Source organism: Diceros bicornis, chromosome 3, assembly GCF_020826845.1.
Source record: "Diceros bicornis minor isolate mBicDic1 chromosome 3, mDicBic1.mat.cur, whole genome shotgun sequence".
In the NCBI taxonomy this organism is placed as follows: domain Eukaryota; kingdom Metazoa; phylum Chordata; class Mammalia; order Perissodactyla; family Rhinocerotidae; genus Diceros; species Diceros bicornis.
This window is the reverse complement of record NC_080742.1, coordinates 79,295,212-79,321,217: the sequence shown is the minus strand read 5'-3', so window position 1 is coordinate 79,321,217 and position 26,006 is coordinate 79,295,212. Positions and strand designations below refer to the sequence as shown.

Here is a 26,006-nt window from a genome sequence, read left to right as displayed (position 1 = left end):
GAATTTATTGCCTTTAATCTGATCTCAGAAAGTGAAGTTGCTGTATAATCCAGAGGCTTTTCTTGCAACAAAGAACCATTGGAGCATCATCTCTTTTGAAAGGACAGTGTGATGGTTAATTTTATGTGTCAACTTGGTTAGGTCACAGTACCCAGATGTTTGGTGGAACACCAGTCTACATGTCGCTGTGAAGGAGTTTTTAGATGAGATTAACATTTACATCAGTAGATGTTGAGTAAAGCAAATTATCCTCCATAATGTGTGTGGGCCTCATCCATTCAGTTGACAGCCTTAAGAGAAAAGATTGATGTCCCCTAAGGAAGAAGGAATTCTGCCTCCAGACTGCCTTCCTCGTTGAGACTGCAACATCAGCTTTTCGCTGGGTCACCAGCCTGCCCTGCAGATTTTGGATTTGCCAACCCCCATGATCGCCTGAGCCAATTCCCTAAAATAAATCTCTCAATCATTCTCTGTCTCTCCCTCTCTCCTCCCACACACACCACACATATCCTGTTGGTTCTGATCTGACTGATATAGATAGGAAGATACAGAAATTTAAATTGTTTGGCTGCTGTTGGTATTAGCAAAAAACTGTACCAGACCTCTCTAGGCATTCTTGGTGTATATGTATATTGCTTGTTGTATAGATGAGGAAAGTGAATTATGGAAGGGATGTGGTGTACCCACTGTGATGCAGAAGGTTGATGGGAGAGCCAAGCAGAGAACTCAGTTTCCTCTGGCGTGGTTCAGTCGCTTTCTTGCTATTTGGCTCTCTTGTTTTTATTAGCAAGATAATAAGGTTACTGGGTTTGCCACGCATAGTTGTTGCTAACATTTATGGAATATTTTCTATATGTCATGTCCTATTCTAATTGCTTTACAGATGTTGTGATTTTAATTCTTACAACTACTCAATGAGATCGGGACTGATATTAACCCCATTTTACAGATTTTAAACACTGAGTCCCAGTGAGCAACAGGGTCATTGCTGCACAGCTAGTGAGTGACAGGGCCGGGCCTGGGGCCTGGGGCCTGGGCAGCCCGGCTGCAGAGGTTGTGCTCTTTAGCCGTTCTACTCTACTACTTCTCAGCTTCAGACGTCCTGAACATAGCTCTTCATCTGACCCTTTTGCATTAGGCAGAACATTCATTATGGTAATGGTGCTTTTGGCAGGGCTTGTTTTCATAGAGAAAATGCTTATAAGTTATTTTTCAAGAGGTCATCCAATAATGCTTGCTACCTTGTTGAGAAAGAGAAAACATTCCCATTACAGCAACAGTATGGGCCTCTTGGGTATATTTTTAACAACTAGACTTTCCTGTCTAGCTTAGTGACACTAGTGGCCATCTGATTTACCAGAAATCATACAGAAATGTGATAAAGTGGTGATGTGAGTTAGTTCCTTGTCCAGCGGTTGTGTGTGTTCTGGGAAAGAAGATAGCAAACTTCTTTGTGTGTGTGTCCCTTGGTTCTCTGAGTTATGACACCATCATAATTGCCGGTTACTGGGCCTTCGGTGTGCCGGGACTGCTTTAAGTGCTGTACAAACACAATCTCACAGAGTCTTCTCAACATTATCATCCCATTTTACATATAAAGAAAGCAATGATTAGAGAGTTAAATGTTTCCAAGGTAGATAGCAGAGCAGGATTTAAATATCTTAATGTCAACGAGGGCATTGAGCTCACCACCATATTCCAGCATCTACCAGGTTCCTGACACAAGATAGGTGCTTAATGCATGTTTGTTGAATGACTGACAGACACACTCTCTTCCCTGTGATCACTACCAAATAGCGATGGGGCCAGGGAGAGAGCATTGACCTGTGAGGGTGTTATGGACTCGTGTGGATTTAGCCCTCAGGCACCTATTCGAGGATATGTTCTCTTTCCATGCTTCAAGATGAGCATATCAGCCTGGGCTTCAGTCAGCTACTGCATGGCTCTGTCATGACTCTCTCCTTCCCCGAAGAAATCTAGATATTGTGTACATCCCCATCATTAGCATTCAGGACCAGTTTTTATAGCTTGTACTCCACACTGGTCTAGGACAAGATCTGAATAATACTGGTACTTTTCAGAAATCATAAAATTACATATTTTTAAAACGTTGCTAAAGTTCTCTGTTTCTTCCATCATTCCAGATTGCTCTCTGTCTCTTTCTCTCTTTCTCTCATTCTCTCTCTTTACATACACACTCACGCACACCTTAGTTTGTCACCTATCTCAGAAACATATCTCCTTTCTTTTTATGAAATACATGGTAATACATGGAAAACCTCTTCATAAACCAGAACTGTATTATTTATACTTATATTTCATCCCATTTTTTTTCTCAAAGTTTATTTCCTTTGCTTCTCATAACTGGAAACTAGATATTAAATTCAGCACCATTATATAAGCTCATTTTTTCCTCTTGGAAATAATAAATTATGAGGAGTTTGACCAAAAAATATAAATCAGAATTAAGCAGTATTCAATATTTAGCCTTCCTTATGTTCTTCCCTTTGATCGTGCAAGTATATGGTGATTTCTGCAGACCTGTAGTAAATAATGTGAATTTTCTTTTTTTCTCTATAAAACAGATGATATGGTCTCAGAGAGTCACCTCTGGCTTTGTATGTTTCGTGAACTATTCTGTGATCAAGGTTTATGCCTTTCATAGTTTTTTTCACCTAAAAAAACCCTGGACAGCTAGAAACTCTATTATTGTTAGTGTAAGCAGCCTTAGAATTTATATCCAAATCAAGGCCAGGCAAGAATGCAGATTCACTGCGTAAAAACTCATCAACTGCCGGCTTTGTACAGACGGCACCTCCTCTTAGCTTTGGAAAGCTTCAAAGTAGGGCAGTTTGCATTTGTGATTGACCAGTCAAAATAGCAAGACAGATATAGGCAAGAATGCAATTTTTAAAAATTTAAATGGGGGGCGAGTGGCGGAGCATACATCAAAACAGAACACAGTCTTATTTGAGCTATAATACTTTTTAACAGTGTACTCGCTCAACCTTCTAAAACTCAGAATTTTTGCTGACACTCCTCTTTTTGAATCTCTATTCTGAATTGTTTATTCTTCTTTTAGTAAGGAGGAGAAAAAGTTCTTAAGAATTCACTAGAAATTAAAATTAATCTCAGCGTTTCATATTCTTTAGAATACGGTAGAGACTGATTTGAAAGGGCAGTGCTCAATTTGATCAGCCGTGGAAAAGCATAGGCAGGAGTCCTGGCCAGCACATCTTCGCCATGTTGAGGAAATGGCGTTGTTTTGTTGTAATTCTTTCATTCCGTTCCTTGCCAAGCCCGGTGGCTTCTGTTATAACATGCGGCGACTTCTCCCTTGGAGACTAACGCAGTCCAAGTTACCATAATATTTAGGACTGGCTACAAAGACATTTCTTCCCCTAAACCCATGCCAAATCTAAGTCAAACTATCTTCTCCTCCCTGGCCATTCAAATAGATCCAGCTCTTATTTGAAAAGGACAAGAAATGCACAGGCCTCTTTTTGTTTTATGCCTGTTGGAACAGATAAATAAACAAGGCACATGGCGCCTGCTGTTGCTTTGAGCTCAGTCACTTCCTTCTAAAATAGACTCTGGTACTGTGTTCATCTTAAGAATTGCAACTTAGATGTTCGAGAAAGGAGAAAGCATATTTTAAGTCTAGCTACAACAAACTGCTATCAGTATTCATAGAAGAAAGAAGAGTAACTAAAATCACAGGCCTTCAACAGGTGCGGCTCTGAGCTTCTCCTGGACAAGCCTCAGCCTCGAGAGGCCCAGGACTGTGCAGGGCAGGGAGACGTTCTTCTCCCTAATGGCCTTGGATCATCCACCAGCTAAACAGTTAACACTAAACAAGCAACATCAACTCTTTCTGTTTTTAAGAAAGAAAGCCTAGGAGGCAGCCTGGTGGCATAGTGGTTAAGTTCGCATGCTCCGCTTTGGTGGCCCGGGGTTTGCGGGTTCGGATCCTGGGTGTGGACTGATGCACCGCTTATCAAGCCATGCTGTGTCGGCATCCCACATATAAAGTAGAGGAAGAGGGGCACGGATGTTAGCCCAGGGCCAGTCTTCCTCAGCAGAAAGAACAGGATTGGCAACAGGTGTTAGCTCAGGGCTAATCTTCCTCACAAAAAAAAAAAAAAAAGAAGAAGAAGAGGAAAGCCTAGCACAATAGAAAAAAGATTCCTGATAAATAAATTTGTTCTGACCTGTAAACCTGGTCATTTTCCCTTGGCATGTGATCCATGTATTACATGCATGTTTTATTCATCCTTGTTAAAGTAATTATTTTCCATAAGCAACTTTATTAGTATACATTATATTCCATAAGCAACTTTATTAGTATACATTAATTTCTTCATATTTTTAGCAAGATTTACTTTCCTTCACTGCTTAGTTTATTGTTTTGAAGTGTGAGTAACTTTCAACACAGTTTATTTTTATGGGTTGTATTTCTGTCTTTTTAATTTGTTGATTATTTGGTACATGCAAAAGATTTTATGTAACATATGAGGAAGCTCTAAAGCATAATTTAAAAATGCGGTCCAGTGAACCACTGCCCAGTTTAAGAATTAGAACATTATAAATACTTCTGGCTCTCTCTGTGTACTTCATTCCTATTATTTCCGGCTTCCTCATGGTTCTGAAATTTGTGTTTTTAATTCTCTTAATTTTTTAACAAGTATATATATTTTATCACACAAATTTGCATTGCTAAAAGCCGCTTGAGACACATAAAAATGGTGTCACACTGCATGTGGTTTTTTTACAGCTTATGTTTTTCCTCCGTATTGTTGGTAAAATTGATCCGTGTTGTTGAGGGTGATAGCTATAGTTTCTTCGTGTACATCGCTATAATGTTCCAGTGTGTGCAAATATGTCACAGTTTACCCGCTATCTTGTTTATGGGGGAGGGAAGAAAAACAAGGAATTGTGTTTTAGACATGTTGACTTTGAGATGTCTATCAGAATTCCAGTGGAGATGTTGAGCAGACAGGTGGATAGTCAACTCTGTAATTCAGGAAAGAGATCTGAAATGGACATGGCAGCATGTAGATGGCATCTAAAGCGTTAGCTCTCCAGCAGTTTCTAGAATGCTGTTTAACCTATCAATTGAGATTTTTATTTTAGAAATTATTATTTTTATTTCTTAAAGTTCTATCTTTTTTCTTTTATTTTTCCAATGCCTGGTCACTTTGCTTGAAGTATGACTTGGAAAAGAACAAATGAGGAGAGTGTGAGCCTCAAAGAAAATAGGAGAAGTGTGTTACAAACTCTACAGGGCTGTATAAAATTATTACCCCTCTCATGGGTTTCATGAGGTCCAAATAAAACAGGATATATAAATTTGCTTTGTGAATTGGAAGAGTAGACACTTAATTCTTATATTTGATTTTAGTACCTTGTTAACTTAGTTATTAGCTAATGTTCACCTAGTGCTTCCTTTATGTGTATGAACTCATCTACTCTTCACAACAACCTGCGACAAGTAGATACTATTTATTCATATTTTATGGATGAGAAAACTAAGCTCATAAATGGTAGACCCAGGATTCGAATCCATGGAGTTGGCTCCTAAAAGCTGTGCTCTCAGTTACTATGTGGGACTGCCCCTCTTGTAAATGACAGATTTCACCCAGTTCCTTCAGCTTCAAGATTTCAAAAATTTTAAGATAATGTTTCAGCGTGGCCACCCTGAACCCAGCTACAAGACGGCATTGCAGGCACCGGGCCCTAACAAAGGCCTGTGTCTGTACTGACTTAGTTTCGCCACAGAACCCGGCCTGAGACCTCACAGAACACTGCCTACTTACCAAGTACCCACTCTATACCTGCTGAAAATGATGTCTACTTGAGTTAAGTTACTTGACCGAAGCCACCTGGTGAGTCAGCAGTGGGCCAGGGACTAGAATCTGGGGCTCTTGCCTTTCAAGCATCACATTTGTTTGGTGTTAATAAACCAGATTTCTCCAGGGGATCTGGCAGAAATTTGAAAGTGCTTAATTTTATTGCAGTAAACACTAAGAATCCTTTTTAAAGCAAAGAAGCCAAGCCAGGCCAGGGAAAACACAGTTTCTCTGAGGACCTTGGATGCACTCACACTGGCACTAGGATTAGATCATAGTTCATTGGCCTCGCTTCCATCTCCCACTGGGGCTTGCTGAAGGAGTTAAGACCTCTGCTGTGGCCACAAGGCCGCAGCCGGACCTGAAAATGCTCTTGCAAATGATGCTGGAAAGCATGATGTCCTGCTCACAGAGTCAGCAGGTCACAGCTGCTTGCCAACAGGAGGGTGTGATGGGGAAGGTTACTTTCTTGGGACACTGGTGATACAGGTCAGGACCCAGGTGAATTAGCCCAGCTGTCAGAATTGACACTTTTCTGCCTTTCTTGCTGTGTGTCGGATGCTGTGCTGTTAGCTTCCTGTGTTTGTGAATGTGCCATATTTTCTAAAGCCACGTGAGTCAAGAAAAGGATGTAGGTATTTAGGAGAAGAGACAAGGAAATCTGAATTATAAACTACTTGAGTACAGAGAGTGTAGGGAGGGAGTTATTACTTTTGTCATCAGAAGAATGCTAGGCATATCGTAGACCCTCAGCTAATAATACGTTGTGATAAATAGATTGAGAAGCAACTGAGCAAAAGATTTCAGCAAGATGAAAGCTGAATTTCCAAGGTTGGTGTGATTGTGTTCAGGTCAAAACTGAGTTTGCATGTATTTTTCAGACGGGAGGTTATCACAGGAGAGCCACTATATTACGGTGCACAAGGACATGTCTTCCTTCCTTTTAATTCTCACAGTTCTCAGGGCAGCCACAGGTGATGGAAGCTTATAGTCTGCCTCTGCCTTGACAGAAGAGTGTTAGGCAGTCGTGGCAAAATCGGGCCAGATTTGGGCCGTGGTCAGTTCAGCAAGTTAAGTTTCCTGTCGGTAACTGTTGGTGGACAAGATGTTTCAAAGCTATAATGGTCTGTTTGGACTTTTCTTTCCCTTAGGCGAAGTCTGTTCACACTTACCCTGCGGGGCACGGGACTGTGGTGCCACTTCCTGCAGCCCGTGCAGCTGCAGAGACTGAGTGTGAGGCTGGCAGCCTGGTGGGCAGGCGGGGCAGCGCACGCAGCCTTGGAGACCCGGGCGGCATCTCGGCTCCGTTGCTTGTGGGCTGTGTGAGCGTGGACGAGCCCTGCTCTGTCCTGCGTTGATGATCCCCATCAGAGGACGGGTTGTATGAGGAGGAACACCTCGGATGCTCCCCCAGAGCTGGGTGATCAGAGGCTTCACGAGAATCCTCTTAGTGACACAACCTGCCTCCCTAGCTGTCAGGTCTGAGGTTGTCCTCTGTCCCCAGTGACCCTGCTTATTTCAGTAAATGATTTCTCCATCGGTCCTTTCCCAGAAGCTGCGTTTTTATGTGGGTGGTAAAAATGAGAAGAATTGCTTGAGAACTAGTTCTTCCTTTGCACAAATATATCCAAAGTTAAAATCAGGGCTTTGTGTTTCCAAGACATGTTGAATGAATAGAAAGGGAAAAGATACTGGACCTTTATCACAATTCTTAAACTATCCACCTAGATAGCAAAACACAGCTGTGTATTGACACACAGATAACTTGAAAGGTCAGTAAGCAGAACTGCCTGCTTTAGTGGCTGTTGTATAGATAAAACATGAAAGATCTAGGTGCCAATCATTCCTCATTTCTGTGCCTCTGTGTCATAAATAATAATCTTAATTTAATGTTAAAAGATCGCTTGGGGTTGTTATGAGATTTGATGAGATAATAGTTACAGAGAATATTAAATTCTGTGAATGAAAAATCCAATGAAACTGTAAACGTACTCCTATTTGCTAAAAGCAGTGTAGCTGCTGTTGCACTTTTTCTTTCCTTCCTTCTCTTCTTCTCTTACTACTTCTCTCTTCTTCTCTTCCCTCTCTTCCCCTTCCCTCCTTCCTGCCACAGTGTTTATACAAGGGTAGCACAGGCGTTAATCCTGCCTTCATGGAATTTACAGAGTATGGAAGAAACAGGCAGCATGCAAGCACACAAAGACAATTTCAGGTTCTGATGTGTTGTGAAGGGAAAGAACATGTGAAGAAATAAATCCTAGTGTGTGTCAGCTCTCTGCATGCTTATTCAGAAACAAGGATAATGACAGAGCTATTCCATTGTTACTTGTTAGAGGGTAGATTTATAAGCGTAAAGACTTCGGTTTTATAAAGCTATCTAGTACAGAATCACTCTTGGAAGTTAGTGTTATGAGTTTGTTTTCATATAGGTGATGGATAGATGGATGGATGGGTGTATGGATGGATGGATAGATAGATAGAAAGTTTTTCCTAACAATCACGGATGTCAGTCTGTGAAAACTAATTTCTTATGTGTTTATAGGATTGGATGATGACTGTTGATTGAGTTGTGATAAACCGGAGGAGAAAACCTTTTTAAATTTTTTTTTTTTTTTACAAATAAGATTAGACCTAAGATATATATATTCTCTACCATTTTCGGAAGAGGAATTGGAAAAGGGAGAGCTCCTTTCTGTGGTGTTTGCAATAGCTGTCTGTTCCTAAAGAAAATTCGTGAAAAAAATCCCATCAGTGTTCTCAGACTGAAAACAAGGATCGGGTCTGCTGTTCATGGAAGACTCGGAGGGCAAGAGAGAGTGGGTATAAGGAAAGCCACCATCCCTGCCGAGGGTGGCCACCCTGGCTGGCAAGTCAGCTAGCTCAGACTTAACTTCTGAACATGGACACCTCTCCGTGTGTGCTGGGAGCTGCTTGGCACAGCCTGTTTCCTAGTTCCTGTCACTTGAAAAGAGGGCTCTGGAACTCTGGCTCTTCCCAGTCCTCACCACTGAGGCAAGCAAAAACAGTGCCTTCCGTACAGGTACCGTGTCCGGTGTCTAAATTCTCAGGGTCTGTCCTTGAGTTCCCTGGGGACAAATCTTGTCTCGTCTTCTTTGGCCCTTCTGACTAAAAGCAGCTAGGGTGTTTAAACCGACTAATTCTTAAAGATTTCCAAATAGAGGAGAAAGTTAGAGCAGAAACCTATGAAAGCTGAAAATTATCTTTACAATTACCTTTTCTCATTAGGAGTGGAACACTACATCATTGAAAGTTTGTTCACATTTCTGATTGATCCTATATTTAAATAATTTTAACATAAATACCTCATTTTAGTGTTAACAGTTTGCTTCATTGTCCATACCACTGTTATCATTTCCATGAGGTTCTAGGTCTTTTGTGAACAAATTAATATGGGGCTCTCTTTATGACATGAATTAAATCTAGATCCCAGTGATATTTGGCACCTCCTAAATACCCAGATGGGCACAAGCGTTTGCCTTGAAGTGAAGACGTGCGTAGGGTTTTAATCACATCATGTTTTATTTTTTTCTCTTTTAAATATCGCCTTTTCAATAGTTGCTTCTTAGTGAATGACTGATTGTTTACTGTGGTTTATAACTAGGAATTTGAACATTAAAAATTGTAATCAAGATGCAGATGGAAGAAAGTTTTCCCTCTCATTCTCTCATCGCTTGCATTAGAATAAAAATAAATTGTCTTTCTTTTAGAAACTTAATAGTTTGAGAAGTCCCATCATTCTCTTCTTGAAAACTTAAGTTTAATAAATCAGTTCAGAGGGAATTTAATTATAGTTCTTAAACCATAGAAACTCTTATAAAATGAAAACAAGGCTAGGACTAGAATAAGTTTCACCTCTTGACTGTAACTGCCATTTGCAAGAAAACGTAGTTAAAAAATAATTTTTGCTGTATCTTCTCCAGTGTTTAATTACTGAACATACTTGGATTTTTTTTTAACAGCAAGAACAAGGCACAGAGTTTGTTATCTACCCAGGTCATTTGAGTCCAAAGACCAGATTCCAAATGAGGCCTCAGATACACCTGTAGAGAACGTGGGTTGTTCAGGACACCCAAAGGCAGAGAGGGCGTATTCTGTTGTAGGAGTCTTAAATGAGAGTTTGGGTCCAAATTTTACCCTCTTTTATCTATGAAAGTGAGTAAATCTTCATAACAGATTATTCTCATGAAACAAGACTGCCCTGATGACCACAGGGAAGGAATGCTTTGGGAGTGCTCATTTAATTGTGAAAAGAAAGCGCTGATAAAGGGAGGGGCCGAGTATCTCAGAAGCGTTGTTCCTTCTGCTGAACTTCTCTTCCAAATATGAGCACAGAAGTCATGGGAGCAGGTATGTCCATTGCCCTCCCTATGTTGTGCTATGCCCACACACCTCCAACACACACACACACACACACACCCCTCCAAGACCACCCTTCAGCCCCCAGTTTTCCAGCGTCAGCTGTCCCAAAGGACCCGAGCACCGTGGGTTCAGGCTAGGGTTCGGGCTTGGTGAAAGTTGCTAATGCTCCCAAGGCAGAGGACTGAACTTCAGGCAACCATGTGGCAACAGAAAGCAGTTCTCTGTTCCATGAGAGCGGTGGGATGATGCTTTCAGATCCTGTCAGCAGATTGCCCAGTATGTCTGTAGTTAGCAGTGCATTTATAATGGAAATAAATGATCTTACACTCACTTAGCTAAATATAATTTATAATTTTGATGTAAGGTTGAAACATGAAAGATCATGCTTTTCAAACTGCTCTGATGACTTATACAGACAACTCATTTTAGATGATGGTGAGTTAAGCCTGCCAGCATCTGAACATTTTTCACCCATTTGTTCAAACACCTGCAGTTGGGTGCTAATGTGCATGTTTAATTGCTTGAACTTAAATTATAAAATCCCTCAAAGGATGTTTCTATCCTAGAAAATAAGACGTGTCTCTTGCAAAGACTGTCTGCCTGCTCTTATGAGCTCCTTGCGTTTCCTGGGACTTACGTGCCAGCCCCTCTTAGAAGAGGTCTGCTTTGAGATACAGGAAGTTGAGCTCTTCAGGGAAAGTGCAGATGTCTGAGCCATCAGCAGAATGACTACAAGCATTCCCCGGGAAGTGTATTCTGTCAGAAACAAGTTTAATTCAGGAGCTGTCATTTATCCAGGTTTCTTGAAGGCGGTGATTAGTGCTGGACAAAGGTCTATTTTATCAGCCCAGAGACTGCCTTTATTTTAAGCTCTAGTCATTATTCACCTCTGCTCATGCTGACTCCCTGCAGCCACAGGAGATATCAGAACGAGATGAAAAGGGCCCTGCAGCAGAGCAAGGTGCTCTTGGCTCACCCTCATTTGTCCCTCCAGTGGTTCCTAGCTGTTGTGACGTCAAGGCTGCCATTCAAAGCAGAGAAAAAGGAAACCGTGGCCTCTCTTCGCATCAGTAGCCTGGACAAGCTGTTGTTTCTCAGGCATCCAAAACGCTCTCTGTCTGGCAGAGCTGTGCATTCCATGCCTGGATGACCTGGTTAAATGGAGGAAACCAAATGCTCTGCGCTGAACACTCTCCAAAACAAGCATTCCACCCTGAGCTTCTGAAGCGCAGGCTTCACTGCTTCTGGGGACTGTAAATGGAGCTGCAGCCTGGCTGTGCATTATCGGCTTGCATATTCAGCTTCTGTTTAGAGTCTTAAGAGAGAGCATATCATTATCAGTAGCCTTCATTAATATACACTGCAACAACATCATTATGCTGCCTTGGGGGTCAGTGCTACAAAATCCTTTTTGGAAAACCATTGCTGTGTTACAAATCTTTTGGAATCATAGTCAGGAGTTCAAAACCGCTCAGCTGGCACCTTTTCCTTCCCATCCCACTTCTGTTCCCCCCATCCCACTTCTGTTCACCCCAGCCTCCAGTTTTCAGATTTCTGAATTCTAGAAAGGCTCTTGTATATACTTACATATTAATTTTGCACAGTGCATTATTGGGCTTGTATATCCTTTGTATATATGTGAGAAAGAATCTCTACTATAATGTGTAGATCACAGGCTCTGGATTTTTCTTAGGAAAATGAAGAGTAACATCTTTTGCTTTTCAGAGGGAAGGAGCTATTTCAAAGTATCACAGAACTGCTGTCTCTTTAGGAACACGCCAAGATCCCCACAGCAAACAACAATCTTGCAAGGCCAAAAGCTCACTAGTAATGTTCTGATGGCTTACACTGAATGTCTCAGAATTTACCAACTTAAGACTCAATCTTCTGAGGGCGTGCCTTCTTGGGTTTCTTTCTGGCATGGGAGACATCATTATTTTATTAGATTCTTGGAGGTGGACATTATAGTCACCAGAAAAAGCACAACAACCACACTTTGTATTCCAGAGTTGTCTTGCTTCAGTCAACATGCGTTTGAGGTTTTTTGTTACAAATCCCATTAAATCTTTCTCAGAATAGCCCTTCTCTGAACCTTTGATTAAAGGATATTTGCAGAAACCAAAATTCAATTTAATACACAAGTGTATATACATATTTTATGTCAGGAAGGACCTTGATAGAGTGGGGCCTTTTTAAAGTGAATTATTATCAGACAAAATTCTTCCAAGTTATAAACTCTTGCCTTCTGGAAAAAATGTAGAGATCTTCAGGTAATTGGATAAAGATGGAATTGATGGAATAAATCTTGTGAAGTTAGGGTTTACACTGAGAGTTTGATAGACTGCAGTCTAGTTTTGCCTGGACACTCAGACTAGCCCAAGGGCTAGCCTAATGCCATGTGGATGCCGTATCTAATGCCGCCATAGATGCAGTGGTGGGAATGGGGCATGGAGTTGATGAGCATGACTTCTTCATGGGTGTTTTGAACTAAAGGAGCCTGAGAATCTTGAAATTCGAGGAAAACTAGGGCATTACTTTCCATTTGTGGATGGAGAATTAGTCATTTTTTGTTGACTTATTTGCATATCAGTAATCCTTTTATTCTTCCATTTTCTGTTACTACTATTTCAGAAGATCCTTGTATCTGAAGATAACTGGTACCATAAAACTACTACTTTAAGAGAATCAACTTAAAATTGAATCAAACGTTTAAAACAAACAGTAAAATATTTAAGAAAGATTTTATTGGGACTAAGTCTTGAAAAGTTAAAAAAAGAAAGTTGAATCTAAGTTTGTTTTACATGATATAACAGAAATTTGGGATATGATGCAACAGTATGTTATTTCATAGAAGGAAGATTGAATGTTGACTTCTGTGGCAGAATCATAAAGAGGGTGATCTTTGCATAAGCATTCAAATTTTCCCAAGGGCCTCTCTTAGTCTTCTGATATACAAACCATTCTCTTGGAGAAGAGTCTACCTCTCATGCAGTCATCTCTGTTGACTTTTTCTTCCTCGGTTGTCAACTGTTCAGCTTTTGGATCCGTATTCGTCAGTGACTGTGTGTGACCCAAGCAGTTCTCCAGTGTCACTTTTATCAACCTTCTGTAAAACCTGCAGTTTCACATTACAAGTGAACTACATCGTGTTTGCATTTTTATTCTGCGATTCTAACCAAGAAAGTGAGCAGGAATAGATGATGATGTTAATGAGGACTAAACACTAAGTGATCACTTTGTCAATGTTTTTATATTATGATGACCTGTTATTCCTTACACTGCCTGGTAACTACAAGGACTCAGAGAATGATTACTCAAGTAATTAGTGACACCCTCCCATATTATGTTACATTTAAAGCACTCAGTAGGATTTAGTGGGCTTTATAATCAACCCCATGTAGACTTGTATGTCATTCCTGGCACTTAACTAGGTTATATAACCTTGGGTTGAGTTATTCACAGAACCTCAGATTCTTGATCTGTAATGTAGAGTAATCAAACCAACCTTGTAGAGTGGTCGTGGGGATTAGAGCCCATGTATATAAAACTCCTGAGTAATACGTAGTGCATGCAGCTCAAGAAGTGATCCCTGTTAGGGTTGCTGTTCCATTTATGTGGTGTGTTACATTTTACATGAGACATTCACATTTAATTCAGGTGGAAGAACTTAAATTTTGGCAGAGTCACTGAAGATTTTTAAGGTGTGCTGTAACCTGAGGAACTAAATTTTAGAAGACTATATTTGGTAACTGGTACATCACGGATTAGATCATATAATTTGATAGCCGTCTTGTTCGTTATGCCATAGATGAGCACACTGAGGCCCGAGGAAATTACGTAACTCTCTCAGGATCACATGGTTTGTATCTGGCAGAGCCAAACCCAGAACCCAATCTTCCTATGCTTTACTGTGTTTTTGCACTACATAGTTGCTCACTGGCAAGTGAATCAATTAAAAAGGCCATCATACTTGTTTGGGAACAAAATGATAAAGGTTCCACATGTTTATTGGAAGTGAGAATGGGAGGGAGTGGAGAAAGGCAGCAGTCACTGAGAACAAGGGCTGATTAGATTTGGCCACTGATTGGCTCAGCTCTGCTCCGTGAATAAGCCTGGTCCAATGACCATACAATTAATTAAACCAAGATAAGTATAATTTGTTGGTTTTGTTGTTTCCCGGTGAATTTAAAGGGACCGCCCCGTCCAGATGGAAATATGTAGGATTAAAGGTAGGAGACAATGCCAGTGCTGAAGAAAGAAATTTGAGAGTCCAATGCCAAAGAAAGAGCATTAATACTATATATACGTATCTGCACCTCTGTGTGTGTTTGTTTTAAACTGGACTTTGTGGCTTTGTGGCATATTCCCAATTCAAGACTGAGCCACATTGTTACATTGTAACTTACTGCCCAGTTATAATTACAAACTGTTATATCTTCATCAGAAAGAAGAGCTGTTCCCATAGATTCTTCTGTGTTTGTTTCGTTGGATGGATCCTGCTGTGGCACTGAGAGACAGACTTTGCTGGGCCCTGCTTTGTAAACAAATCTGTTCGTACACACTTTCTTCTATCATTTTATGTGTACACTGGCTCTGCTTTCCCCCACCAGACACAAGGAAGCCTAGGAATTTAGAAGCTTGTTTTCTTTTAGAAGTATGCAAGCATCAAAGAAAAACGTGCACATGCATTTAAAATGTGCACATCTACCTTAGGTAAGGTTTTGAATTCTCACAATTTTAACTCTGGGAGCTGAACTCTGCAAGTACATTGCAGCCCAGGACACACACACTTCCCTTGGGAGGCATCCTCAGAGCCACCACAAACTATTGATGGAGCTCAGTAAATAAGGAAAGCTCTTTTTACCCTTAAAGTTCATTCTGTGGGCCGTAAGTGGGATCAGTCACCCAAGATGATATAGCGTAATACTGGTTTTTCCAGGAAGGGAAGATTGGTCCTTTTCTTAGATTGGAATATGAACTTATAATAACATATATACAGCCACTTCATACCTATAGTTTTTTCATGTTTTATTTAATATTCCAACCAAGTTCAAGTTTTTATGACAGGAAGTATGTGAATGGTTATGACAGGAGTAAATAACATTTGATTTTATGATTACAGTACAGGAAGTAACTTTTCACGCCAAGTAAATCTTCAGGGAAAAAAAGTGCCGGCTTATAAATTTAACGTATGTAAATTTCCCAGAGTCTTTGCTCTTTTAAGTGGAAATAAAACCAGAATGTGATCTTGTTTCTTTCTCTTCTTAACTTTTCCAGTCAACAAATGTCTTTGTTTTAGGAAGAGGCATTTTCACATATTTTGGTGTGACCCAACGTGATATGGAACCATCAAAAAAATTGTAAGTGAAAAGAATAAGGCCAAACTTTATAGAATAAACAGCATGAAAAGCTTGAAGACCCTAAGTAAGAAATTACTTTTTTCTTGAAGAGTAAATGGCCAAATCATCATTCACCATCGAAGCTAAGGAGTCCCCCCATTTCCAGTTACTCCTGTAGACAAGTTCAGTAAGCACGTGGGAAAGACAGTTGAACATCCAAGAGTCTGCATATGAGCAAGTTTAAAGAGAAAAGAGAACTGGGTAGAACGTCAGTTACATTTATCATAGGCAGAACTTTAATAGAGGCTTCATCTTCCCCCGACTGTAAAAAATAAATAAAGGGAAGAAAGGATGTTTTTCCTCATGTTTTTTTTTCTTCTTAAAGCCTGAGGAACTTGCAGTGAGAAGAAAGTTTCCAACTGACGCTCGGTTTCTGAGGAAATATTACACATACATGTGTCACATGAATGAACGGATGCCTGGCAGTCAGAATGAAATACCCAGGAAGGGGGGTCAGAGTTCAGGTGCACTCGTAGCCCCCTGTGACACAGTGAGTGGCACGGCGTTGCTCTGGGAGTTACAGGATGGAGGTTCAAACTTGAACTTTGTGGCCGTGAGCCTCACTTAACCACACTGATTGAAAACATGATCTCTGAATCCCTTCTCCCTCTGAAACTCAGTATCACAGATACGCAAAGAAGTAGTTCGCAGATTATACAAAGCTGTTCTCGGAGAACAAACTAATGTGTTAGAGTTACAGTACTTAGTTGTCATTAATTTTCTTTTAATTCTGCAGAGAATATATTTGCACGTGGCGTGATTAAAACTCTGTCTCGTGTTGTAGTTTTCAAGGCAGTTTCGTAAGTGCTGTTTTAACAGGCACGCCAGCCTGGTGTGAGTGGCAGACGTGCTGATGGAAGGCTCTGGAGCAGAGTGGTCAAGGTTAAGCTCCCTGGCTTTGAATTCTGGCTCCACCACCTACTGATGGTGTGATCCCGGTCAAGTCCTTAAACTCCCTGGGCTTCGTTTCCTTATCTATAGGATGGGGATAATAATAGAACTTAGCTCGTAGAGTCGCTGTGAGGATTGAATGAGTAGATAGATACGTGTAAGGCTCTTGGTAGTGCCTAAACCAGCCCTGTACGTCAGTATGCTGTTATCACTGAGGACTAAACTGGCTTGTAGAGGTTAGGTGATCTGAACCCCAGAGCAAAGCAGAGCCAGAGGAAGAGCCAGAACTCGAACACAAGGCCTTCTGACTTCCCACCGTCTGGTGCCCTTCCCACTTGAGGCCACTCCCCCTCTTTTCTATAAAAGTGTTACTAAAGAGTGCACTTCTTTTCATTGTTTAAAAGCAAACTTTGAGTAAACGTTAAACATGAAGAACATTTGTCACAGAGTCTTATTTTGTTGGGGGGTGAGGGGGACAGTGGGCCCAGAGGTCTGGAGAGCAAATACTGATTCTGTAAACTTGGATTAGAATGATGTCCACAGCATAGGAAATTACAGCAAGACCTGGATAGTTTCTATAATCTAATCACATTCTAAATACCCGACCTTAGAAATAACCTCCCTCAGCCCCCAATTAACAGGACTTCCTAAAGCACAGCCGCTTCTTGGCAGCGGCCACATCTCTTGGGTTCATGTTCTCTCTGCTTTCCCCCAAAGCTTGTGTTTCATGGTCTTTATTCTTTATTCTGCTTTGCTCTACTTTTCCTTTCTCTTTTTTAAAACCTCTGCATTGGCCACCCAAGGCTTAAGAGGAACTTTCCTATAAATATAAAGCTCAGTCTGAAATGGGAACAAACTGCACAGAAGCTATGAGAGCTGCGAGCATGTGTGTGAACATGACAGTGGGAGAGGGACGTTTCGTTTTTAGGAAGTGAGGGCATTAGGTATTCTAATATTTGGGTAGTTGTCAGGCCTCTAATCATTGCTTTTTCCTTCACCAAGCTCAGTATCAATAGGACTTTTTAAAAATTGTAGCTATTTCAAGTTGCTTTCCCTGTAAAGGGTTCCTGTGCTTTTGACATTATGCCGAATGTTCCTCTTTCTATGGAGGAAGTTCATAGGTCTTGGGAGTGAGGGCAGAGGGATGACTGTTGTGTAGTGTAGTTGGTTTGAATTAAATTCTTAACACTACTTGTCAAGGCTCCTTTTACTCATCCTCCATTTGAAGATTATATTCATATCATACAAATGGTTTCCATATTCTTCTTTTTAAAATTATCAGTTTGGTAAAGACCACATGCCTCATTAGTGGAAATTTCCTTCCAGAGTGTAAAACACACATGGTTTTATTAGATTTTTTACATATATTCTTCATGTTTATCTTGAGTATTCAAAAATGAGAAATAGAGCAGTTGGGGTTAAGTGGCAAAGTGTCACCATGTTAGAAATTAGGGGCTTAGAGGTCCTGGGTAACAAATACCTATGTGCATTTGATTTATTTGCTTTTATACTTCAGTTCCCATTAAGTGGAAGCCAGTATTTTTTTCCTCCCACTTTCGTGAGCTCCCTTTCCCCATTATTCCCACCCAAGAAAGAAGTGCATCAACAGCCTGGAAATAAAGGACAGGCTTTTTTTAAGCTCATTTTTTAGCAAAATGTCTACTAGTGCCTTCAGAAAATCAGCTCTGTCACCACTGGTACTCTTTAAGGTGGGATAAAAGCAATTTCTTGCTCTGTTTGTCCAGTTGTCATGAAATTCTACTCTTGTCTGATATATATGATCAAGTTTGGCTAAAGCCAAGAGAAATACAAAAGGTCATATTTTAGCCCCTCGTGGCCAGTTTTCACAGGGTGCTTTGGTGTGAAAGCCACGTGGCCACTCTGTTAATGTGACGGGGTCTTATAAATAAGTATTTTTCTGGCCCCGTCACAGACAAATCTGAAAAAATTCTTTCTTCTCACAAACCCCCGGGATGGCGCTCAGAGGCTGTGTCTTCAGTGTCTCAGTACCCAGTAGAGAAGATGATTTCCATATTTGAAATTTGGGGACAAACAAAAATAACTCTTATTCTTTCTTTGAAGGGTTAATGCTCTAACCAGCCTCAGATTGGTTCACTCGAATCTTAAAATTACTTTTCTGGTCACGCGCACTGAAGGTCCAAGCATTTGTGAAATGTCTTTTTTTCCTTTCTCCTGATGCTGTTCCCTGTTGGCTGTCTTAATTACACAGGGGTTGAGAAACCAAATTAAAATTAGGCGTGGCTGGTAAACAGTGATCACGTTGCATGCTTTACGCCTTGCTTGTTGCAGTTCTTTCTCCTCTCTGTGCTGTTTGCCTCCCCACTTTTTTTTCCCCAAAGGAAATATCATAAGCTCTTTTAGAAATACTCACAGGAAGTGAGTATCCATATGCTGGTTACTCGCCAGCCACGGAGCGTTGACAGGTGGAGAATGCGGCTGCAGCCCTCCCAGATTTATTTGAATATTTCCACCCAGGCAGAGGATTAAATCCGGGGTGTACAGACCAAAGGGTTTTTGTATACTGAGGGAGAGTTCTAAGAGGAAATTGGTCATCGCGTGTCATCTTGAGGGATGGTGATTCAGGGCGCCGTAATAGGGGTCAGCGAGGCACGTGGCTGCCATGGCTGAGGTTTCTGCTCCCTCCTCAGAGGGCAGGCTGCCTTCTAAAAATTAATGCTCCCTCCACCGCCAACAACGATTCTTTTGCAGTGAATCATTTCCAGAAATGAATAGCCACAGTTTTTTGGAATGAACGTTGTGAAACCCCTCGTTTATAATGGCAGGTTTTCAGTTGGTGGTTTTATCAGAGACAGTTTCTCAAGATCAAAACGAAACCTCCTCTTTAAAGAGAAAGAAAGTACTCTCGATACAGAAAGCAAAAGTATTTCCAGTCTCCTACTGAAGGACTGTCCCAGAAGATCTCGGTACCTATATTTAGAGATACGTGTCCACGTATTTGCTTGAATGTGTGGGTTCTTGGAACTGTGGACTCACTGCCGGTCGCGGTGATTTCCTCTGCAGACGGTCGCTAACTCCGAGCAATGTTCTACGCGGTGAGTAGTGGTAGATTCCGAAGATTATTGCTAAACCAGTGTTTATCGTCTTGAGTCGTGGATTCAGAGGACTACTGGCAAGCTCTTAAATACTTCTGCTTTTTATGATTTAATGGATGGGACTGCAGGACTCAGAGAAGCCTGTGAAGGGTTTTTCAGAATGTGGATTGAGTGATCATGGACTCTTTCGAATATGCTTGTCCTTTTGAGGAGGAAAGGATGGTTTACAGAAGGAAGCAGTTTGTGGGGGGCATTTAGACGTAGAGTTACTGCTCTTCTATATTTTTCTTAAGTGTCACTTTATCCTCTTGTGTGAAACAAATAAATGACTACACGGTTTCCACAGAGAAAAAGTTATGCTAACTCTTTTTAAATGAAGAAACTTCACTCACATGTTACTCCTACCTGGATTTTTTTCCTCCTAAATATTCACAAAGGGAAACTATCCCATGAAGAAGACTAACCTTCTGGCAGTACTTGCGATGTGTCTCGTTCGGACCCAGTGGGCTCTCCTTAGTTTATGGGTAGCACTTTCATCCAGGGGGCAAAGAGAGGGAATACGGTTACTGGAAATAGTGAGTGCAATTTAAGGAATTGTTCTCTCTCCAGAGTGGATAAGTTGTTTGACCTACTGACTCATTTCATAGGAATTGGGAAAACAACCTAGTGTGGTTTTCATTGTTAGTCCTGGAGGATTCCAAAATCTGTGTGTCTGCAAATAAGATGAGCTGGAGAAAGGTGGTGCGGCCACTTGCTGTTTCTACTTGCCTGTTCTAATGGAATTCAATCCCTTGCTTCCAGGACAAGTCCAGCCTGTGCTTGGGGATCCTCTGTGTGACTGCTCTGTGGTGAGTATGGACGACAGCGATTTCTGATTTTCACAAGTTCTTGTTTGTGAATTTCTCAATGGCATTTCGTCAAAGGAAAAGCTTTAAAGAGCATTTTTTCTGGACACACTTATACTGCATTTCATATTTACCTGTAGAAAACACTCTGGGTGTGGTGATAATTACAACAGATAACGTGACCTGTAGACAACAATGAAAGTTAAGAGTTAAGATATATTTTGATAGATTTTTGTAGCATATTGACATGAAGGCAGTTTTGATGTTGACATGTTTATATTAAGTGATTTTTTGTAATGTTATTTAAAACACAAATATGGAAAATAACAGTATATTCTAGCAAAGGTAATATAAATACTAATAGTTAATGAAAAGCATATGTTTTGGACTGGTAACATAATATTTATGTGCAGGGAATCTTTTGATTCATGATGTTTTGGTTTTAAACCAGTAAGCTAAAGGTATCAAAAGAGGACAAAGAAAGTATATTGAACTTGGATAAAAGTAGAAACTGAGATGTTTGAAGTGACTGATATTTAAGTGTTAGATTATTGCCTCTGTATAATTTCATAGGTGCTGGCTCCCCCAAAGCACACCCTCAAGTTGTGTTCTTCATTAATGCAAAAGATGCTTACTGTATAATTATGATAGAATTTCTCATGCTCTCTGGATATGGCTGAGTAGAAAGTTGAATCAGTCATGTTGGTGCTGTTTATTCAGTTTACTGCTTTATGTCTGAATGTCTTAGAGTTGGAGTTCTTAACCTTTTCAGGGTGTTGGGCCCCCTTGAGATTCTGATGAAAGCCATCAGTCCTCTTACCACACTCGTACACAAACATTTGCCTGCATTTTCAGGGCATTTGCCCCAGTGAAGCCCATCCGGGGCCACCAGGTTCAGGACGCCAGCCTAGAGTGAGACCCTACCGTGGTTCTGCCGTTCTTTAGCCTCCTGGTAAACTCTATGATTTAAAAGAGGAGACATCCCAAGTCAAAAAGAAGTCATTCTCTGTGGTTGCTAGGTGAAGGTGCAAGGCCTGGGAGAAGGAGGAAGGGTGGAGAAAGTACGTGACTAATATGAAATAAATAAAGAGAATGGTTAATATAACCAAGAGAGTGGTTAATATAACCAGAACCTCCGAACAGATACCCCGGCATCCCTACACATTCGGCCACGTGTATTTGTAAAGTACACTGTGAATTCCAGTAGAGACTTAAAGATTCAATGCTAAACAATTGGAGAGAGTCTTGCCCATACATAATGAAATCTCTTTTCTTTCTTTTTTCTTTTCCATTGTGTATGTTACCAAATTAGGTAGGATTGCAAATCATCTGAACTCCAGAGATATAATTTATAACAGTTGTTACAAACTGGAAAAATGATCCTACATGAGCAGAAGAAATTTGGTGGGGATAGATATAAGGTAGTTTGAGTACAAAAAGACACCATTTGCCTATCAACTAAATTTAAGTCAGTACTGTAAGGCTGTTGTGGGAAAAATAGACATGATTCTTGGGTATATTAAAAGGAATATGATATAAAAAGGGTAAGAAAATAAGACTTGTGTTAGTCAGACTCCTTATTGTATCCAATTTGAGTCACATCTGAAAAAATTTGGGGGGAATTGTGAAGAGCTGATATACAAGCAATAGAAGTTATATACCCTTCTAGCAAAAGATAAAGTAACTGAGGGTTTTAGTCGGAAAAGGCTAAAGGACTTGTTGCTAATGGTCTTTGAGTAGTAACAGTCTGATTTATCTTTATATCCCTGGGGCCTAACACACTGCCTGCTTTCAGTAAATTGTAGTGCTTTCAGTGACAGTCCTGTGTAGGGACTTTAGTAATACTTCCATGATAGACTTGGCAGGAGCAATAGAGTCAAAACCAAAGAGATATGTCAGGGCATAAAGTATATAATAAATAAATCTGTTGGCTGATGAATAGATAAGAAAGAGTATCTCGATTGTCAAGATGATAACATAGATGAGTGGCTAGCTGAGGGAAGTTACGAAATCTTTGGTTGAGATCTCTTCAAGATGAGAATAGGTAACTCCGTTTTAGACAGTGGAAACTTTTATTAATTCATTCAGTAAACACTGAGGGCCTGTTTTGCTAGGTGCTCACAATCTGGTAGAGGAGGGAAAGGTACAAAAACAAATTCACAATGTATGATGAGTGCTGTGGTCACGTAAAAACAGCATACTGTGGGACCTTGTAACACCTGGCTGCCATCCATGAGGCTTCTTGACAGAGGTGACGTCTGAATTGACTCTTAAAGGACAGCCTTCAAGGAGTTAGCTAGACAAGGGGGGGCAAAATCGTGGTGAGGGGTTCAGGCAGAAGGAACAGTATACGCAGAAGCTCAGAGCTGTGAGGTGTGGCAGCGGAGTTGGGGGAAGGAATGAAGAGAGAAGATGAAGCGGGAGGAGTCATCGATGAGAGAGGTCTAAGGCTCCAGGCCATGCTTGCGTGAAGATTTCTGTCTAGCAGAGTAATGTGGCCGGATGTGCCCTTTAGAAAGATCACGTGGCAGTGTGGAGCATGAATGGGGGGCAGGGGGAGTGGACAGGTCAGGCAAAGCAGGGAGATGGGGTAGAAAGAAAGCTGCTCTTGTCATCCAGGGGAGAGATGATGAGGGCACCGATGGCAGTGGATTCAAGGGAGATCAGTGAGGTCGAGACGAGGGAAAAGGTGAAGTAAGGATGGAGGCTTAGGTTATTACGCGGTCTCATTCACCACAGAATGAAATCAGAGAGGAAAAACAGGTCTGAGGGGAAGATGAGGCGGCGTTTGGACGTGTGGGAGTGCACACGGAGCAGGCGGAGAGAGAGAGAGAGTGGGGGCGGCGTATATGGATGTGGGCCTCGAGATTCAATGAGGAACAACAATTCAAAGTCATAACCTTATTGGTGGTCTTTACCTGTGTGAAGACCAGTTTCTAAAGCAGTGGATCACTCTTCCAAATTTTTAATATGGCATTTTAAATTTTTTTCTAATTAATTTGTAATAAAACTTCTTTTAAAACATAGAATAGTATAAAGAAGAAATAAAAATTATCTCTGATCCCATCCCCCAATGCTCTGTTAATGTTTGTGTGTATTTCCTTCCAATACTTGTACACACACACACACACACACACACACACAGTTTGCAGAATAAGCATCATTCTGTGTAAGCACTTTTATATCCCACTTTTTAAATGAGCATTTTCTCCATGTGCTTACAAGTGCTTTAAAAATATTTTTAAGGGTGCATTATATTCTTGAATTTCAGACTGTTTAGTTTGCTTCAGTTTTTTAAAAGCCACTTTTACGTTACAATAATTATCCTTTTAAATATAAATCTTGGACATATTTTTAATGATTTCCTGAGGATAGATTTCTGGCAGTGAATTTAAGTCAAAGGGTCCGAACTTTTTAAACATCCTTGGTACCAGACAAAACTTGAACCAAGTTATACACATTCTAGCAGTGTATGAAATGCCTCTCTCACCATATCTTCATCCGTACTGAGTATTATCTTTTTAAAACAATCTTGAGACAAAAACGTTACATTATTTTTGGTTCGTTTATTCAGCAGCTATTTAATGAATACCCACTCTGTGCCAGGCGTGTGGCATTTTGTAATTACTACCAGTGAAGTTTAACTTTTTCATGTGTTTATTAGTCCATTATTTCCTTTTGTAAATGTTCTGTTCGTGTCCCCCATCAACTTTTCTATTGAGTTGTAACTGTTTCTGTAATCTATTTGAGGTCTCTGTGTATGTGTGTGTGATATTTGGGCAAATATTTTTCTCATCTTTGGGCAAATATTTTTCTCATCTTTGATTTTTAATTTTGCTTATGATTTTTTTGAGATACAGAAACTTTACATTTTTTTTAGTTGAATAAATGATTTTTGTCTATTTTTTTTTCATTTGTGACTTCTTATACCTTGGGCTGAGGAATTCCTTCCCACCCAGAAATTAGAAAATATTCTTCTAATTTTTTAAAAAATAATTTCTTTTTTTTATATTAAACTCACCAAATTAGAAGGTGTGAGAAAAAAATCCAAATGGATTTTTTTTTCCCCACACAGTAAATGCCCCAACATTGTGTATTGAGTCATTTCTCTTCCCCCAGTTAATTTTTGGTGTTTGCTTTATTTTATATTTCAAGACCTTTTACTCTTAGATCTAGCTGTAGGAGTCCATGAATTCTGGGGATATTAGTACTTGAGTGGAGGTTATGATAATGCCTTTTCCCCACATTTTGTTGTGAAAAATCTCAAGCAAATAGCAAAGTTGAAAGAACTGTACAGCGAACCCCCCATGTACACCAGCTAGATTCTACAATTACGTTTTACGACTTTTGGCTTAATCATCTATCTGTTCATGTGATAATTTTTAAACCTCCTGAATCATTATTTGAATTCAAAAGTGGAATGTCAGAGACATTTTCTCTCATTCTGTTTTTTCTCTAATTTGTAGTTTTGATTTCCAGGAAACTTTTAGCAATTTATATTAGTACCGTAAAATAGTGAACATCATAATAAATACCAAGAGAAACTGCTTTCCAAAATATGTTTTGGTCATTTAATTTTATAAATATTGCTTTTTAAGGGTTATGATTGTTATTCACATACCATGAATTTGTTTTTCAAACCTAAGTCCCTATTAAGGGCTCTGTCTTCCAATACGGTACAGTTGCTTTTTGCCCTTTTGGCTGGAACTGAAGAGTACATTTAAGAAAGGGATAGAACTATAGGCCACAGACAGGAAGCAATGGAGATGCTTGTAGAAGTCTGTGGTGGGTGAGCCTTGTCAGAGCTGGTGAGGGGGCTGCCTGGGCCACAGTGGGCTTTGAAAGAAGACTTTTGCCAGAGTCAGGCCACTTTCCCAAGTGGCCACCATCACATTCTGCCACGGGAGCTCTTAGCATAAAGGCTGCTTTGCCCAGAGCAGCCTGTCACCCCAGACCGGCCCTCCTGATGTCTGGCGTTGAGTGTCCCCGGTCACAGTGAGTGACCAGGTTGAATAAATCTTAGGTCAAGGAGCTTAATTACCGCTTTGCAGCCTAAATGATGAGCTCCCTAAATTGCTATGAGTTTTAGCATCCCAGCTTAGAGATGAGTCTGCAACTGTGTCTTAACGTAAACTGACCTCTGCATCTGCCTCGTAGTGCAGCATGCAACTCGCCGAATGGAAAAAGGCACAACCTGCGTTAAAAGACCACTTCTGGTCACCACTAGAAATTAACCGTGATTTCATTTTTGTACTGTTATTTCCCGTCCGAGCCTCAATTTCCTGTCTGTAAAATAAGTTGATTTTATTAGATTATGTAGAAGATGTTTTTCTTTATCCCAAATCTGTGATTTTAATCTAGAACACTGAATGTAGGTCAGTATCCACCCCTCTCTCAAATTTGGGAAGACAGTTCTTTTTCAGCTTGTCTGAATAATACTTTCCAGGGTGTTATGACCACTGATGAAGTTCCCCAGACTCTGGATCTAGGGCTAGAATTTTAAAACCATTAGCTACTGTGAAAGGAATGAGAGAGCATTTCTGAGATCATTCAGGGGAGACAGCGTTA

The 26,006-nt window shown here is 40.4% G+C and overlaps 1 long non-coding RNA gene across 2 annotated transcripts in view; it reads left to right on the top strand.

Annotated features, from left to right (window-relative positions):
• LOC131397364 (uncharacterized) overlaps positions 1 to 26,006 on the top strand; it is a 203,941-nt gene that overhangs the window by 152,406 nt on the left and 25,529 nt on the right. For both annotated transcript variants that reach the window (XR_009216751.1, XR_009216750.1), the window contains one exon: positions 20,395 to 20,441. This is a non-coding gene — a long non-coding RNA (uncharacterized LOC131397364). The remainder of the gene's footprint in view (positions 1 to 20,394; positions 20,442 to 26,006) is intronic.